Source organism: Pristis pectinata, chromosome 24, assembly GCF_009764475.1.
Source record: "Pristis pectinata isolate sPriPec2 chromosome 24, sPriPec2.1.pri, whole genome shotgun sequence".
Taxonomy (NCBI): domain Eukaryota; kingdom Metazoa; phylum Chordata; class Chondrichthyes; order Rhinopristiformes; family Pristidae; genus Pristis; species Pristis pectinata.
In genome coordinates, this window is record NC_067428.1 from 8176458 (window position 1) to 8195558 (window position 19101).

Below are 19101 nucleotides of genomic sequence, written 5' to 3' on the forward strand. Positions count from 1 at the left end.
CATAGCTGGAAGAGCATTGTAACTGAGATTTGTTGAAAGTACAACTGCTCCTAACTTCTGTCATAAGTGACATGAACACTTCAAGGAACATGAAGTGGTTATAGGCATTCCAGTTCCAATTTAATGGCCATTCTGAGGCTGATGAACATGTCTGTACCAAAACCTATTCAACATAACTGCAGATCCATTTATCTCTGCCAATATTAACGCAGTATTCCAGTCTAAAAATAAGTACCACTACCATAATAGAGACTAGCCAACACTGCAATACCACTTCACATCTCTATATAACTAGTGATCAGCAATTGTCTGCAAAGAAATGGAAGTTAAATGGGAGCTTGACAGATGAGCTCTGCTAAAGTAAATAAATTTGATTTGGTTTCAATATGGGTCACCTACTTTGTAAAGACACAAGAAAGGTTTTAAGAAATGCAAAGAGGTGAGAAAAAACTAATAGACTATCCTGTCACAGAAAATCTCCAAGACTGATGTATAAACAGTTGTAACATCCCTTTAAGACACTTCAACTGACAACAGATGAGAATAATGGGAAGTTTGACAAAAAGACTTCCATCACATAAAAATGAAAGAATAATGGTTAATAGAAAGATGACAGTGTAATATCTGTGTGAAGTGAAAGTCTAAAAAATTTCTTATGAGTAAAGTGACTTCTGTGTAAATGGCACCGATTTTTAAAAAAATGTTTGCTGGGAGTAATTTACAATTCAGCTATGGTATATCTATTGAGAGGGATAGAATAACTAGCTTGTATCGAAGGGACTAAATCTTTTGAGTTTTAAGTCCAATTAGAGATGAAAGATGTCACTACCCTTTGTGAGCAGCTTGTGGGTACAATGTTTTCTTGAAAACTAAAGACTTCACAACATGGCTTTCTAGTACTGAAGAGTGAATATTAACCTCTCTCAAAATGGTGGCTTGGGATTGGATGAGGTAAATTTATTTTTAAATCTGACATCCACCTTCAACCCATTTCAAAACCATCCACTTCTGGACTTTATCCTGGGAGGTTTTCCCAGCCTCTGAGATCACAGCGGATGTAGGAAGGGCAAAGGCAGTTGTGGGGAGAAGTTTTCTGCCTTACATCAGTATCCTGTGGGCCAGGAGATGTAGGAGTGTTACCGCCCAGTAGATTTGCTTCTGTGGGACCAAACACCATTACATCAGGGCACTTCCATGTCCAAAATCCTCTTTGGGTTCAAGAATTGGAGCTTTACAAGGTTTGACTCCTCCTTCCTCCCTCATTCCCAAGCAGCCTGCTCCAAAATGCTTGGCTTTGGAATTGGAATTGGTTTATTATTGTCACATGTACTGAGGTACAGTGAAAAACTTTGTTTTGCATGCCGTCCATACAGATCATTTGATTGCATCAGTACATCGAGGTAGTGCAAGGAAAAACAAATAACAGAATACAGAATATAGTATTACAGTTACAGAGAAATTGCGGTGCAGGTAGACAATAAGGTGCAAGGCCATAACAATGTAGATTGTGAGGTCAAGAGTCCATCTTATCATACGAGGGGACCATTCAATAGTCTTATAGCAGTGGGTTAGAAGTTCTCCTAGTGCCTGGTGGTACACTTTGAACTAGGCCTGTCAATCACAACTGATGTTCTGAAAGGTAAGATCAGCCACCAATATTAATTTTTAATCACGTATTAATGTTTATAAAACGTGATTAGTTCTGGCAAAGCCAGCATTTATTATCCATACCAAATTGGCTTTGAGAAGGTGGTGAATCACAAAGCAGCCCTGCCAGTGGAGGTATTCCCACAGTGCCGTTGAATGGCAAGTTCCAGGATTTAGACCTAGGAATGATGAAGGAATGGCAATATATTTCCAAGTCAGGCTGGTGTGCAGCTCAGAGGTGGTGGTTTTCCCATGTGCTATGTCTTTGACCTTTGTAGAGGTCATGGGTCTAGTTAGTCTATGTGTAAAAACAGTGTCATCATTGCAGAACATGCATTTTATTAACATATAACATTTAATGAGCAAATATAAAAGGATCCCAATGTAAAAGCCTATGTAATGAAGAAACCATGGTGTTACTTGAAGAGAGCAGAGAGAGGTTCAAATGGCCCGGTCAACAAACCTTCCTCAAACAGCACTCCAGATGATCCAGATGAAGGGTTGAGACCTGAAACATCGACAGTCCATTTCCCTCCACAGATGCTGCCTGACCCACTGAGTTCCTCCAGCATTTCGTTGCTCCAATTAATAGAAGGGTACTGGTCATTGCTAACTGTGCTAACATGCACTGTATAACATCAGACCTGTTTCAAAGCAGATTATTATGTGAATCATATTGATGCATTTGATGCCATACAAAGGTGTACAAGCAAATATATTGTTTTCAGTTCCATGGAACTGCAGAGAAGACAAGAGAATTCAACCCGTCTTATCCAGGTGACACAGAACCTGTTAGATGGAAGCAGTTCCTGTGTGCGAAGTGATGAAGCATCTGCACAAATCAAAAATCTTTCTAAAAGCTTTTAGACAGCACTGGTTCGTGACAGCTGTAATTACATTTGACACTCTCTCCTTACTATGTTTGACTCATTTGTTTTAAAAGAATTACGCATTCTTTAAGCATTAATGTTTAATGCTGACAAATGAAACAGACATGCAAAATGTTATTTATCTCGAGTTATGATAATAGTCATTTCAACTAAACCTCTTCACTTCTTGAAAGTCTGTCCTGAGCTCCTGAATGCATAGGAATAATAGGACCAAGGGAAACCCCAAAATTTACACCTAGCTCATTGCAAAGTTTGGAATATGCCTTTCCATCTCTATTCTATAACACCTTTGTCATTTCCAGTCAGTCAACGTCCACTTGAGTCTGTCGTTCTTTCCACCTCCATGGTTTTCTCTGACAGCTTGCTCCATGAATTTAGTTAGTGCCACATCTTGATGTACTTGAACTAGTTCCTCTTTTTAGAAGAAGAACCAGACCTGTACAATAGGTAAACTTACTTAAGTATTTGCAACGAAAATGCAGCACATTATAGAGTTAATCATGATGGAAGCTCTCCCCACCCTTCCTCCAGACCTTCTCTGTGGTACAGATGTGCTTGACACTTACCACCCAACGTGCCTTTGGTCCCATGGGCTCTAACCTGATGGGCCAGTCTCCCACATGGAATTTGTCAAAGGCCTTACTGAAATCCATGTAGACTACATCAACTGCACTGCCTTCATTAACATATTTTGTTACTTCTTCGAAACGTTCAATAAAATTGTTCTGACAGGATCTCCCCCAGTAAAGTGCACTGACTATCTTTGATTAAGCCCTACCATCCTAAGTGTAGATTATTCCTGTCCCTCGGGACCTTTTCCAGAACGCTCCCTACCACTGACGTTAGACCCACAGACAAGTGGTTACCAGGCCTATTTATCTTTGCCACCTTCCTGTTGGCCATAAAGTTCAGATCCACATCCGTCAGCTTCCACCACCTGCCAGCATAGAGAACTGCAAATATTTACCAAATTCCGAATGAAGAAATTTCTCCTCAACTCAGTCCTGAGTGTTCTCTGTCTTTTTTCTGATGCTGTGATGGAGTTCTAGTTATTCCTCAACATGCTTCAAGACCACAGTAATTTCTTGCTGAGTTCCCCATTGCTTTGACTCCTCTTCACAACCCATTATAGGTGGTGAATCTCTGGGCTTCTCCACCTGGAGTGTTGCAGAGGCTAAATAACTGGGGGTGGAGGAGGTGGATGCATTTTTGGAAGTTTGGGAAATTAAGGGTTATGGGGAACTGACACAGAAGAGGAGATGAGGCCTGGGGCAGATCAGGCATGACCATATTGAATGGCGGGGCAGGTTAGAACAGCCAGGTTCCGACTTTCACTCCTATTTTCTTGTGTTCTTGTGAATAATGAGCCATGGGAATAGGCAGAAGAGCAGCATAAGACCAAGCAAGTAAAGTCAGCCTCAGAAGTGACTCCTTTATGGACATGACATTAAAAAGGTATTGTGGCTCCCACATGGCAACCCCAACAATGGAGTCAGAAGGGTTATCACACCTACAATGATCTCAGGCCATGAATTGGAACAGGAGGACATCAAAGTCAAAGCCAAAGTTGAGTTTATTGTCAAATGCACAAGTACATGTATGAACAGGTGTGATGAAAAACTTATTTGCAGCAGCATCAGAGGCATATAGCATCAGATAAGCAGCATTCACAAGAAAAAAACATAAAATTAAACATAAATTATATGCAATTTTTACAAGAAAGAACACAATTAGAACCAAAAAAAAACAAAGTGCATTCAGTGCAAAATGATCAAAGTGGTCATAGTGTTGCTATATTGAGGTTGTGATTAGGGTTGTGCAGGTTGGTTCAAGAACTGAATGGTTCAAGGGAAGTAGCTGTTCCTGAACTTGGTGGTGTGGGACTTCAGGCTTCTGTATCTCCTGCCCGATGGTAGCTGCGAGAAGATGGCATGGCCCGGATGGTGGGCATCTTTGATGATAGATGTTGCCTTCTTGAGGGAGCACCTCATGTAGATACTATTGATGAGTGGAGTTCCATTTCCAGAGTCAAAGAGTTGCTACAAAGACTCTGGGGGAAAGTACCCACTGGCATCTCGAGCAATAGCAAGGTAAGTGTCAAGCACGTCTGCACCACTGGAAGGGTGAGAGGGCTTCCATCGTGATTAAGTCTGTAATAGTACTGCATATATTGTACTTTCTTTGCAAATACCTAAGTAAGTTCACCTATTGTACAGGACTGGTTCTAACTAATGCAAGTACATTGAGATATGGCACTAACTGTAAAGCTGCTGTTACCTTAGGACTATGTCATGCAGTTAATCATTCCAACTTTGTTGTACCATGCTTCCAATTTCAGTTAAGACCTGACAATCAACAATAAACTGACATTTCCCTGCCCTCTTGGTCTAAGTGAGTTATGCGAGCCCACAACAGAGTGCAGGAGAAACTGAATACGTTGTAGAACTTGGAATGGTCACAATTGCATTTCACTCTGGAAATAATTGATCTTTGTACAAGGAAAGCTGAAAAAAAATACGGTGCTGAAAGACTGCATTTCTTGGCCACTGCAGTTGCTTTAAAAACCTGCACTTTGTAAGAGCTTTGCAGCCAGTTTGTCTGGACCCTGTGTTAATATCTTTTCGGTTGGGTTTTCTGTGCGTCTGGCTGTTAAATGTTTTCATTCTGTTTCAAGCAGTGCACAAGTTAATAATTGAACATGGATTCAAGGTCTGAGGGAGCATGAGATGAGGATATTATGGGATCAGGCTGTCATGGGACTAAGATATCTTGGGACTAGTACACAATTCAACTCAGATATGGAACATTGCATTTTGTGACTAGACCACCACAGCTGAGGAAACAGGGGAATAGAGAGCAAAGGGACTAAAAGACTGCAAATGCTGGAAATCTGAAATAAAAATAGAAAAGCTAGAAAACTTTGGGACTAACACATTTCTGGAGTTGAATATCATGTTTCTGAGGCATCACTCAACGAGGGCATGAATGGGATTTGCACATCATGGCATTAAGGCACCATATGCCCAGGATATCACCAGACTACAGGGCTACAACATCATGAGTTTGGGGCATGGCATGGGGGCATTCTAATAAACAACCCCCAAATGACCCAGAAAGTGATCTGCAGTCTTTCAAGGCAAATGCTCAATCCTGCTCCTTAGTTCACTGCCCCTTCTCTCAGTGTTATTTTCTGCAAATGGGGCAAGCAAATCTTTTGGGAAAGAAACAAGAGCAGAGCAAAAAGAAGCTAAGACCTATACCACAAAGTGGTGGAGGAAAATGAGTTTCATTATTTTCACAGTTACTGAAACCCCAGTCTTATTCATGGGACTAACTCCATATCAATATTTCATATTGCTGCATAGTAAATTTCTCCAGGTTTTGACAGAGATTTGAAGCTTTAAAAGAATTTGCTTTTGGGGAATTCACACCGGGAGGAATTCTTAAATTGGACACTGTTTTTCTAAGTGTGGGGTTGTTGTGTTTTTCTTTTAGTTAAATATTTACAAGATAGACTCAGTAAAAGGGAAGGTGAACTGACAATTTAGAGATAAGTGTTTCACACAGAGTATAGATATCAGATTGGAGGGAAGATGGTGGAGGCGGATTGTATAATGAAATAGTGTGAGCATTTATAGCTGCTCCTTATTATAGTTAAGTTTCAATGTTGCGTATCAGTTTGAGTCTGCGACCTTGGTAACAGCAATAGCTCACTCTTACCTTTGAATGAGCGGCTGTGAGTTCAAGCCCCATCCCAGTGTCTTAGTTCTGAATCTTGTCTGACACTCCAGTGTGGTACCAAGGGCGGGTGGATTGTAAGAGTTGCTGTCTTGCAGATGAAACTTTGATCTGATGTGCCAGTGCTTGGGTCATCTGCCCTAACAACTCTTCACCTAGTTCAATGACAACTTTTTTCACTTTACAAACATTCCTGAGCACTGCTTAGCAATGTTTTTTTTACGCATTAATGACCAATATAAATGAACAAAGTCACTAGTTGAGATCTAACAGTTGGCACTTGCCAACCTAGGTCAGTTTGAACCTCCTGCTTGGTAAATCACAGGGACTCAGGCAAAATATTCTCTTTCAACTGCTGCTCTCTCCATCTTCATCTCAAACATCTCAGCTCAGATCAGGAAATAAACCCAGACCTTTCAGTTTGCTTGACTGACAACCACTGTGTTTTGAATTGGATAAGCACATGTCTGACTATTTAAACAGGCCTCCTTTCGAATCCAGTATTTCAAAACATTCCATAATTAACTAAAAAAAAGAAAAAACAGACATATATTTTAAAAGGGATTGTTTCCTTCCATTCTTCTCATCTCTGGTTGTCTGGTTGTAAACAAACAGTAAAGGTTGAAGAAAATAATTGTGATTACTGACTGTGATTGACAACTTGGAATTACAATTACAGATGGTAATATAGGATTGAGGATGAGCTGCCGAGAGACTGGATTGGTTGGCACCCACTGTGTATGTGCAAATTACACATAAAAGCAACTTAACCAAGGTTAGATGGCTCTTGTGATGATTGCTGAGTGAAGTGGCGCCGTTGGAAAATTGCACTGGGTTTCTCTGTGCATGATTTTTGTTAGAAATTCTAACATTTTGCCAACATGCTTTGCCTGCTTCCACCATTTTGAACAATAAATGGAAGATTTTGGATGCAACCAATGATCTTTATAATATCACTTCATCTGGTTGTACAAGATACCACTTATTCTGTTGTTTAAAGGGATAACCTGACTGGGCAGATTCAGAACTGACTGCAAGCTGCTCAAACACCTTCCAAAACCCATAGAGTGCACCATGCTAACAGGAACTTCTTTCACCAGCATGTGACTGTTGACAGACTCACTCAGCCATTACTTCAGCGTGTCATTACTGGAAGTGCCTGTATGACAATGGCAGGCCACGTAGGGTGGATGAGAGATCTTGGTGGAGAAACCAAAGACGAGCCAGTTCCAAATAATGTCTTCAGAGACACCACCTGGACCTGTCTACATTGTGTTCACAGGCTGAAGTTTCCCAAGGCTGTCATCAGTGAACTAGATGAAATTTGACATCATTTTCAGTCCTGGACCACCCTCTTTGGAAAGCAAGGTCAACTTCGTTGTCAATCTCCTCAGCACAGGATCTTTGCAAATGGCTGATTCAGAACTCTGCTGTGTTTCACACTTCCCTGCTCACCATAGCATCAGAGTGGTCACCTGAGCACTGAATTCAGGTTGAGATCTATCATCTATCATCTTCAGTGAGGACCATCTCAGGCACTGGGATCTGTTGCCGTTGTGGTCTTCCCATGAGCACAGGCAGGCATTCACTATACTTATGCAGTGGCTCCATGACACCAAGTCATGATCCATCCTCAGATGCTGAGCACTGCCACATTAGCAAGAGAATCATCAGTGGTTCAATTCATGACCTTGGACTATCCCTCAACAGAAACGGTTTCCACTCCCAGCATATGCATGTTGTTGTTGATGGAATGAAAACATTACTAAAGGTTTATGACACAGAAGGAGGCCATTCAATCCATTATGTCTGTACTTGTCAAAAAAGAGCTACCAGTCTGTCCCACCTTCCAGTACAAGGTCCGTGACTCTGCACCCAATACAATTTCCTCTTTTATTATGTTTATCCCATTCAATATTTCATTTTCATTTGCCTAACCTGTAACATCAGCACCATCGCCCTCTTTAGAAAATAATCATTAAGAATCTTACCCACACCCTCCCCACACATTGTTTTATTAATCCATCATAGGTCTCACACTTTCCTTAATTATCCTCTTACATTTTATGTTAGTAGGATTTGGATTTTCTTTGATTTTACTTGCTAATGTTTTCCATTCTCCATCTTTGCTTTCCTACTTTCATTTTTTAAATTTTGCTTCCCCATTTTCCATCCTCTTCCAAGCTTTCTGCCATACTAAGCTTGGTGTCTCATAAACGCTTCATTTTTATGCCATATCCAACTATATCTATGCACCTTATCATCCAGGGAGCTACAGATTTGCAAGTATCACGATTTTTGTTATGGCAGCATGTTTATGCTGAACTTATTGAATCACCTGTTTAGGTGCTCCCCATTACTCTGTGACTTGTTAACAACTCAGTCATTATTTTCAATTCGTTTTTGCTTTATTATTTTCCTTTGTGGTAACCTTTCCCCAACTTAACTTCCTACTTTACCTCTGCCTGTTTTCTTAACGCTAAAATGCTCTCGCTCTGGTACTTCCACCTGCCCAGCTTCATTCCATTGAACTTGTCAGGCTTCCTACATACTGATTAAAGAAAGGTCCTTATGAATGCAATTTAAGAATTCTTTGCCTGTTATTCCTTCCAAACTGACTGATCCTGATTAATATTCAGACACCTGAAATACCCACTATCACTGACCCAGTGTTTTGTACCTGTCAGAATCTTGTTTAAAAATTTGCTTTATCATTTTTCTCAGAATACTTGGACGTCTCTGGAACACCCTAAACAGTGTGATTGCCGCTTTCTCTTTGTTTCTTCCACTCATATTGCCTCATTTGATAAATGAAGTTGGTAAGTTGCTTTATTATTGTCACATGTACCGAGGTACAATGAAAAAAACTTTGTTTTGCATGACATCCATACAGATTATTTCATCACACCAGTGCATTGAGGTAGTACCTTGATGTTCCCTCCAACCAGTACCTTCTAACTAATAATTTCTTCTTGCAGCTGTGATCATGTCTTTAACCATATCGCCACCTCCTCTTCATTTTTACTGCCCCATCTACCTCATCTGAAAAGCCTTCATCGAAGAAAATTAACCTTCCAATCCTGCTGCTCCTTAAGCAATTGAAATATCTGAAATAGCTAAAAAATTTGAAGATTTTCCTGGGACTGTATGCTATGTTTCACGGAAGCAGATGTGCCACATATGTGGGCCTCCATGCATGAGGACTAGAAAGGCTGCCAGACATTCTCCAAAGCCAAGACAGAGGTACAGATCCTGGGGGATATGAGCCACCCTCTACTTCCCTGGCTCCTGACACCAAGTCGTGATCCATCCACAGTTGCTGAGCACTGCCACATTAGCAAGAGAGTCATTGTGGAAAAGATCATTGGCCTTCTGAAGATGATGTTCAGGTGCCTGCAGTGCATACCGTGCAGGTGTGGAGACTTCATCATCGTGTGCTGTGGACTGCACTACCCAGCGATCCGAAGAGCAGCCGACACCTTCTAACACAATGCAAGCAATTGCAAAATGTTCATGGCTATGGGCCTTGAAATTATGCTGAATGAACATTTTTATGAGAAGTCCAAGCTTATGGTATTCCTTTGTTTACCATCTCACTGCATTCAGACAAAAAATGTCATAGAGTCATCGAGACATACAGCATGGGAACAGGTTCTTTGGCCTACCAAGTCCATGCTGACCATTGACCACCCATTTACATTAATCCCAAGGAAATAAAGGCTTCCTCTACATTGGTGAGGCCAAACACAGACTAGCTGACCATTTCACAGAACACCTGCGCTCCGTCTGTAACCACAATCCGCATCTCCCCATTGCCAGTCACTTCAACTCCCCCTCCCACACTATCACAGTCCTCGGCCTCCTCCACTGCCAGGAGAATTCCAAGTGCAAACTGGAGGAACAGCACCTCATTTTCTGTCTTGGAACCTTGCGGCCTAACAGCATGAACATTGAATTCTCCCACTTTAACTTGAATTCTCCCACTTTAAGTAATCCCCTCACTGCACCCCCCCAACACATCCACCTCCAACCATGCCTCTTCCTTTCTTCCCTTTCCTAATCTATCTCTCTTTTTTCTACCCCCCCTTTTCTCCCCCTTACCTTTGACCCATCCCCCGGTGGATCTGCTCTCCTCTCCTACCCCACACCTGCCTATCACTATCTCTTACCTGCATCTACCTATCACCACCTTGTGCCCACCCCGCCTCCCTTCTTTTGTCCACCTATCACTAATCTGCTTTTCCCTCCTATATTTTGGGCTTCCCCTTTTCCTATCTTCAGTCCCGACCTGAAACGTTGACCACCTGCTTTTCTCCACGGATGCTACCTGGCCTGCTGAGTTCCTCCGGCATCATAGTACATTAATCCCAAATTAATCCTGTTTTTTTTAATTCCCCCCACATTCTCATCAACTCCTCCCACATGTTCCCATTTCCCTACACACTAGAAGCAATTTACAGTGCCCAATAATTACCAACCAGTGTGTCTTTGGGATGTGGGAGGAAATCAGAGCATCAGGAGGAAACCCACAAGGCCACAGGGAGAATGCGCAAACTCCACACAGACAGAACCCGAGGTCAGGATCGAACCCGGGTCTCTGGAGCTCTGAGGCAGCGGATCTACCAGCTGTGCCACAGTGGCAACCCCCTTCCCCCCCATGTTATACAAATGTATATGAGTGAACATGAAAGCCAAAACCAGCCAATGTTAGTGAGCGCTGGAGCAGGAGGTCTTCCAGTCATCACTTGCAAGAGGAAAGGAGGGGTTAACAGTATTTTGGATATCATCAGTAACATCTTAAAGCTCCACAAACCTTTTAGTGAAACAAGATAGGCAGAGATGGAGTAGGAAGAGCAGATGTTTCATTCGTAGAGAGGGCGATATCGCTCAATGAGCTGCAGACTGCTCAACAGAAAACTCTGATGATATTCTGGATCATCGCAGAAGGCAGCACAAGATTATTGGATAAAAAACAAGCGTGGATAAGAAGGAGAAAAGACACTGGACACAAAAGAAGAAAAGGGCGGAAATGAAGAATGGGAAAAAAAAAGACAAATTCATTTCTGGTTAGAAATTGGAAAAGGAATGGTAGTAAAAGACATCAGATGATTGAGCTCTGTGCTTGTGTTTGCCTACAATTCAGAAGTAATTCATTTGCCAATTCAGCGCTTTCAGACATCCTGAGGTTGTGAGAGGCATTATACAAGTGTGTTCTTCTGTTCATGCCATGTAACTTCATAGCCACAGAATTACACTTCAATTGGCAGCTTGTAGTGTGACATCATACCCAGTGAAAAAGGGCTCTTAAAAACTCATTTACCATTCAGTCCTTGGCAAAGTGGAACTTCCTTCGGATTTGTTTTATTCTCAAAATTCTTTTATTTTTGCTTTTTGTAGAGCTCATGAAGGCAATTGGTTACCTGTTGGGTTGTTGAAGTTAAAAGCTGTCTCACCTTCCACTGAAAATAGAAGCCCTCTGTGAAGCCAGTCAGTACAGTGTTTCCCATTGTTCTCTAAGTATGTTCTCGATGCTGTGACGTGACCTTTGACATGTCTGTTTGAGATTCTGTGACATAACAACAGAAGACTTTGGGCAAAGTTACTGAGTGAGCCATCCAGCTAATGTTGGAAGATGCATCTCTATAAAAAACTAGAAAGTTTAAAATCTATCGAGATGTGCATGTTTTTTCACGTGTAGCATGATAGACTAGAACGTTAAATGCAGTTCATACACATAGACCACGTAATGGGAAATTCCACCATGATGTCCTTCATACTTGGACACAGATGCCCTGGGCCCACAGCAGTGCTGTCAATCAATGTGCAAAACACATTTGATATGATGACTACAATATTTATACATGCACACAAACTTCAGAAAGTGCCCTGAACTAGGAGAACAAGTCTCACTGTGAAGGAGGCCTGCTGGAGTACAGATGAGAAGTTTGTTCTCACTTGAGTGTCTGTTTTTTCTATTTCAAAAATAAGCTTTATTCATGATAAAATATATATACAAAAAGAAAAACACAGTGTAAAAAGCTTTTTACATTCTTAGTGGCATTTGGTCAACACGTTCAGTAGTGTCAACACTTATTTTAAAAAGGTAACATCATTGCCGCTCATGTGGCCCCCTGGGGGTGATACACCATTTCATTGTTTGAGGGGCTTCCCCACCTGCCTCAGCCCCTCCATGTGCAGTAGCAGAAGGAGCTTCGACTGTGGTCCTTCCCCACAGAGCCTTTGTGTTGGCTTCAGTGCGTCCCTCAGCACGAACTCCTGCAGCCTGGAATGTGCCAGTCGGCAGCTTTCCCTAACGGACATCTCGCTGTGAGGAATCCACTGCTGAAGATCACTATTGGATCCTTGGTGCTGGGCCTGCTGTCTCTGGAGGGCGAGGATGCACGTTCTTTGGTCGAGTGGGGGTTGCTCTCAATTTGCCCATTTCTGAAGAAGGGTTGTCAACTGAAAATGTTAGCTCTATTTCTCTGACCTATCGAGTATTTCCAGCATTTTATTTCTATTACTTTAGCAGTGGATCCAGTTGAGAACCAGGACTTTGAATGATCCCATCAGTAGGGGATAGTGGTTTTAAATTTGCAATTTGAACACAACCTTTGAAATAATGCATGTATTTAACGCAACCTTTCAAAAGGACAAGGACTGCATTTTCCATGCATATAGCATCTTGCAGGGGAAATGCTCCCCTCTGGCTTCACAACAAACAGGTGCAGGACCCTTACACAGCCCCATTTTTGGGTGTGTTTCTCTACATATTGTAGGTCCAAATCCACGGTGAATAATGAAACGTAACAGTATCCATTGTTTGACAATGCAAAATAGTTACGTCATTTGAGAGTGTAGGCAAGGTCCACCTTTACTCAGGAATGTTTTGGTGCAATGGATGGTCCATGAGCCCATGAACACTACCTCATTATCCCTCTTTTGCACTATTTATTTATTTTTGTAACTTACAGTAATTTTTACGTCTTTATGTCTTGCACTGTACTGCTGCCGAAAAGCAACAAATTTCACAACATATGTCAGTGATAATAAACCTGATTCTGAGTTGTCTTTGGTCCATGAATAAACTGCAAGACAGAGATAGTTGACATGTTTCATTACAAAGACTTGTTTCATTGCAAATCAGGAGTGCTCAGGCACCAAATACAGGAACTAACATAATTGCAGATGAGCGTAACTGATGTCAGCTTTAGGTTAGCAAATTGCATGGAAGTATGTTGGTTGTAGCACTGTCTTCTAAGGATTTAGGTATGGAATGTACCCAATGACGCATAGTAATTTATCACATGGATGCTGACCTCAGTAGAACTGGCAATGACAACCACAATGCCATTGTGCATTCAGTGCTACCGATTAAGATAAGATATCTTTATTAGTCACATGTACATTGAAACACACAGTGAAATGCATCTTTTTGCGTGGTGTTCTGGGGGTAGCCAGCAAGTGTCAGGACGCTTCCGGCGGCAACATAGCATGTCCACAACTTCCTAACCCGTACGTCTTTGGAATGTGGGAGGAAACCGGAGCACCCGGAGGAAACACACGCAGACACGGGGGGAATGTATGAACTCCTTCCAGACAGCGGCCAGAATCGAACCTGGATCACTGGCGCTGTAAAGTGTTACGCTAACCGCTACACTACTGTGCGTGCCCTAAGGATTAGGGATAAAACTGCTAGGCAACCATGTTCTATGGTCATGGCAAGCAACACCCAGTCCACTGACTGCATCCAGTCTATCTTCCCTACATCCATTTGCTTGCAGCAGTAATATGGTCTCCAGAGCCAATTCCTGACTAGTTAAACTCTCTGCATTGGGAGCTTTGCCTTCTGATGCTCGGAAGTCGAACTCCCAGAAATGACTGGATAACTGTTTAAGCCCTGTGCCTGGGTTTACCCAGTGTCAGATTTCTCAGAAGGTTTTGAATGACACTGGCATTCACAAACATTCATAAATAATCAAAATCTATCAAAAACATAATCACACTATCAAAATACTGAAAAAAGATATTAAACTTGTAAAAATTAACATAAAACACTAAAATAAGTAAAACACTGTAAATAATTAAATACATTTAAGTTAATCTAATTAGAGTAAAATGTGAAAAGTATCTGAAACCTACCTCTCTCTCTCACAGCCATTCCTCTGTCTTGTAATGAATGGAGTTATCGACACTGCACCAGGTCTAAAATGGTGCAGGTTGGCAGAGAAATTCCCCAGTGTAACTGCGGGAAGATTGGCACTCTGCCACTGGGTGCAAGAGGAAGAGAGTTGCAATGACAGCAGCGAAGAGCTCTCATCAACGTAGGCCTCCCCTTTCAGTTGAATGGACTTAAAAGATCTCTACTATCTGGCCTCCCCAAAACAAAAAAAGTATGTGTTGCTGCTTTAGAACTATTAGGAAAGGGGTGGTGTACATGCACCTGTCTATGTCAATGGTGCTGAGGTCAAGAGGGTTGAGAGCTTCAAATACCTGGGAGTGAACATCACCAACAGCCTGTCTTGGTCAAGTCACGTAGAAGCCATGGCCAAGAAAGCTCACCAGCGCCTCTACCTCCTCAGGAGGCTAAAGAAATTTGGTTTGTCCCCTTTGACTCTCACCAACTTTTACAGGTGCACCATAGAAAGCATCCTATCTGGATGTATCACAGTTTGGTATAACAATTGCTCTGCCCAGGACCGCAAGAAACTGCAGAGAGTTGTGGACACGGCCCAGCGCATTATGGACACCAGCCAACCCTCCTTGGACTCTGTCTTTATCTCTCATTGTCTTGGTGAAGCAGCCAGCATAATCAAAGACCCCACTCACCCGGGATATTCTTTCTTCTCTCCTCTTCCATCGGGTAGAAGATACAGGAGCCTGAGGGCACGTACCACCAGACTTAAGGACAGCTTCTACCCCACTGTGATAAGACTATTGAACGGTTCCCTTATACAATGAGATGGACTATGACCTCACAATCTACCTTGTTGTGACCTTGCACCTGATTGCACTGCACTTTCTCTGTCACTGTGACACTTTACTCTGTACTGTTATTGTTTTTACCTGTACTACATCAGTGCACTCTGTACTGACACAATGTAACTGCTCTGTGTAATGAATTGACCTGTACAATCGGTTTGTAAGACAAATTTTTCACTGTACCTCGGTACAAGTGAAAATAATAAACCAATACCAACACCAATACAAATACTGTCAAGCAAAGAGAAACAGAAATGAATTGATTGGTGAAAAATCAGAATTACCTGACATTAACTGATTAGAAGTTTGTTGTTTGTGATATTAATTACACCTATAATAAATTGAGACATCTGGATTGTAGCATCTGGAGTACGATAAGGAAATGTAAGAAGAACTTAAAAAATATAAGCCAGGGTGAGTCATATGGCACCTTGTGCCTGCTTCACCTCTCAGTAAAATTGTGGATGATCTGATCTTGGCCTCAGTTCCACTTTCCAGGCTGATCAACATAATCTCTGACTCCCTACAGTCAATATATCTCTCTGTCTCAGGCTTCAATACATTAAATGTCTCAAATGTCCACAGCTCAAAAGGGTAGAAAATTCCTAAAGTTCCCCACCCTCTGAGAGAAGAAAAACTCTTCAACTCCAGCCTAAGAGGGCAGTGCTTCATTCTGCTGAGTTCCATATTTCCCCACTGAGGAAAAGGACCTCTCATCCAAACAGGCACACTCAGATTTTTTTTTCACTAAGGTCACCTTTCATTTGTTTTAACTCCAATGAGAGTATGCTCAACAAATGCATGGCATTGAACTGGTTTGATACTTTTTCCTCATATTTCTCATATTTCCTTACAACATATAAAGAGGCCATTTGACCCATCAAAAATATGCTGGCTCTAGAGCAATGTCATTTGTCCCATTCCCCCACTTACTTCTCTGTAACCTATTCTCCTCTACATGCCCATCAGCTCCCTGTTTCTCCTGCCACTCACTCACACTAGGGGTAATTTGCATTAGTTAATTCACTTACCGACTCTGTGATGTGGGAGGAAACCAGAGCACCCGGGAAAAATCCGTGCATTTGCTGAGAGAACATGCAAACACCACACAGACAGCATCAGAGGTCGGGATTGAACCTGGATCACTGGAGCTGTGAGGCAGCAGTACTACTGACTGTACTACCCTGCCATTTACATGTCTGTGTATAAATGATAAATCGCCACAAAATGGTACGACAATGTACACTGACATGTATGCATACTTGGTGACCTGCCAACAAACACCTTCTGTTAGTCAAAGAGCTTTTGCCAGGATGGGTTACAGTCATTTGACATGTCAGGTGTTCACAGCCAGACCTTAAAGTTGGGCTTACCAGTGCAGGTGTGTAAATTATAGAAGAATTTAATTAGATAAATGCAGGGAAACTATCACTTCAAGAGTGTAGAGGAAATAATTTTAGAACAAGGCAAAAATCAGGAGATAATTTTTTCACACAAAAGCTAGTGGAAATCAAGTTCTCCTTCACCCAGAGGCAATGGATGTGGTTCAGTTGGAACATTCCTGGCTGGGACCAACAGTTTTTTGTTGAGTATCCAGAGTTATAGAGCAGAGGCAGGCAAATGGAGTTGGAGTGAAGATCTAACACTATTAATGAAATAACAGAGCAGGTTTAAAGGGCTGAATGGCCTGCTTCTCATCTGATGTTGTAAATTTTGTCCGTGCCCACTATTGCTATAGACCTTATAATCTGCCCACAGTGTGAGTGACTGCAGCTATGGGCAACCATTTCTCATGATAAAACTACTTCCAGTGTGAGCAGATATACTATATAAGTAGGATATATGATAGCAATTTAAAATCAGGCTTCTCCTGCTGCTTATAAGCCCTACAAGTTTTTACCTTTGCAGGTTCTGGTATGATGAGAGTTGTTTTGCATTAGTACCACCACTGCGAAGGCAGGCTGTTAATTTGCTTTCCTTATTCACAGCCTTTATTTGTATAATTTACTAAACAGGAGAGTGCCCTTTCACCACCTGCACTCCAGAACTCTCATCATTTTACTCAGTCTAAATTTCTGTCTGACTCATAAGTATGAATCTATTTTAAAATTGGCAGTTCACAGAGGAGCTGACGTTGTGTAGTATTCTTATCCCTGGTACCAGTAAATCTTCACAATATACAGTAATATCCTTCTTCCCTCTTGCTTCATCAGTTGTATGGAAAGTAAAGCATATTTCAGTTTCTTTTATTCACACCACCTTTAATTCCTGTAGTCTTTCCTCCCTCTTGAGCCCTGAGAACCTAAGATACCATCAACAAGCAACCACTAATCGATTTATCCCAACTTCTTTCCTCCTCTCTTTGACAGATTATTTTGTTTCTTTTTTTGGTTTGTTCCAACCTTGCCTCTAGTTCCACTGGAGCAGAAAAGGTTAAGAAGAGGTTTAATTAAGTTGTTTTTAAAACGACAGGTTTTGATAGGGTGGATGAGAAAAGAGGTATCTCTGTCCAATGAGTCAGTACCAAGTTAACAATTTAAAACTGAGGATAAATGGAGAGCTTAAAAGCTATTTCTTTACAAGGATAGTAGTCAGGAGTGACTGAGAAACAAGCCTGTGACCATAATGAAGCATTTGATTTAGTGTCTACATCAATGGTGCTGAGGTCGAGAGGGTTGAGAGCTTCAAGTTCCTGGGAGTGAACATCACCAACAGCCTGTCCTGGTCAAATCACGTAGATGCCATGGCCAAGGAAGCTCACCAGCGCCTCTACTTCCTCAGGAGGCTGAAGAAATTTGGTTTGTCTCCTTTGACTCTCACTAACTCTTACTGATGCACCATAGAAAGCATCCTATCTGGATGTATCACAGTTTGGTATGGCAACTGCTCTGCCCAGGACGCAAGAAACTGCAGAGAGTTGTGGACACAGCCCAGCGCATCACGGACACCAGCCTCCCTCCTTGGACTCTTGTCTTTACCTCTCGTTGTCTCGGTGAAGCAGCCAACATAATCAAAGACCCCATGCACCCGGGATATTCTCTCTTCTCTCCTCTTCCATCAGGTAGAAGATACAGGAGCCTGAGGGCACGTACCATCAGACTTAAGGACAGCTTCTACCCCACTGTGATAAGACTATTGAAAGGTTCCCTTATACAATGAGATGGACTATGACCTCACAATCTACCTTGCTGTGACCTTCCACCTGATTGCACTGCACTTTCTCTGTCGCTGTGACACTTTACTCCGTACTGTTATTGTTTTTTACCTGTACTACATCAATGCACTCTGTACTAACTCAATGTAACTGCACTGTGTAATGAAGTGACCTGTACGATTGCTTTTAAGACAAGCTTTTCACTGTACCTCGGTACAAGTGACAATAATAAACCAATACCAATACCAATAGTGCCTGGCTCTTCAAAATAAATTATTTTGCTCAAAGAGTTTAACAGCCAACTACAGGTAAGGGCTTGTACCCAAGCCTGTCCTGATACAATGTTTGTTAATCTAGTCTCCCTGGTAACAGACTCCAAGGGCAGGTTTAACAAGACCCAAAAATATAATAACATATTAAAAGGAAGAGTAGATAAGTATTTGCATTATGGAAAGATACTAATTTACACTGAGAGAGTGGTTCAGTGGATTAGTTTTGAATTACTTTGCTATAGATACAAAGAGGTATTAATTCTTCAGCAGTTGTTTTCCCAAGTTGAAGAGGTGGAGGCCCTGCCCCTGTTTGGCATTAGGCTTCAAGGCAATATTTTCTACTGAGCTCTTGTGTGGAGTAGGTGCAAGTGAGAGACCTTGGTAGGAAAGAGATGATCAGGAAGGCTGCTGAGAAGTC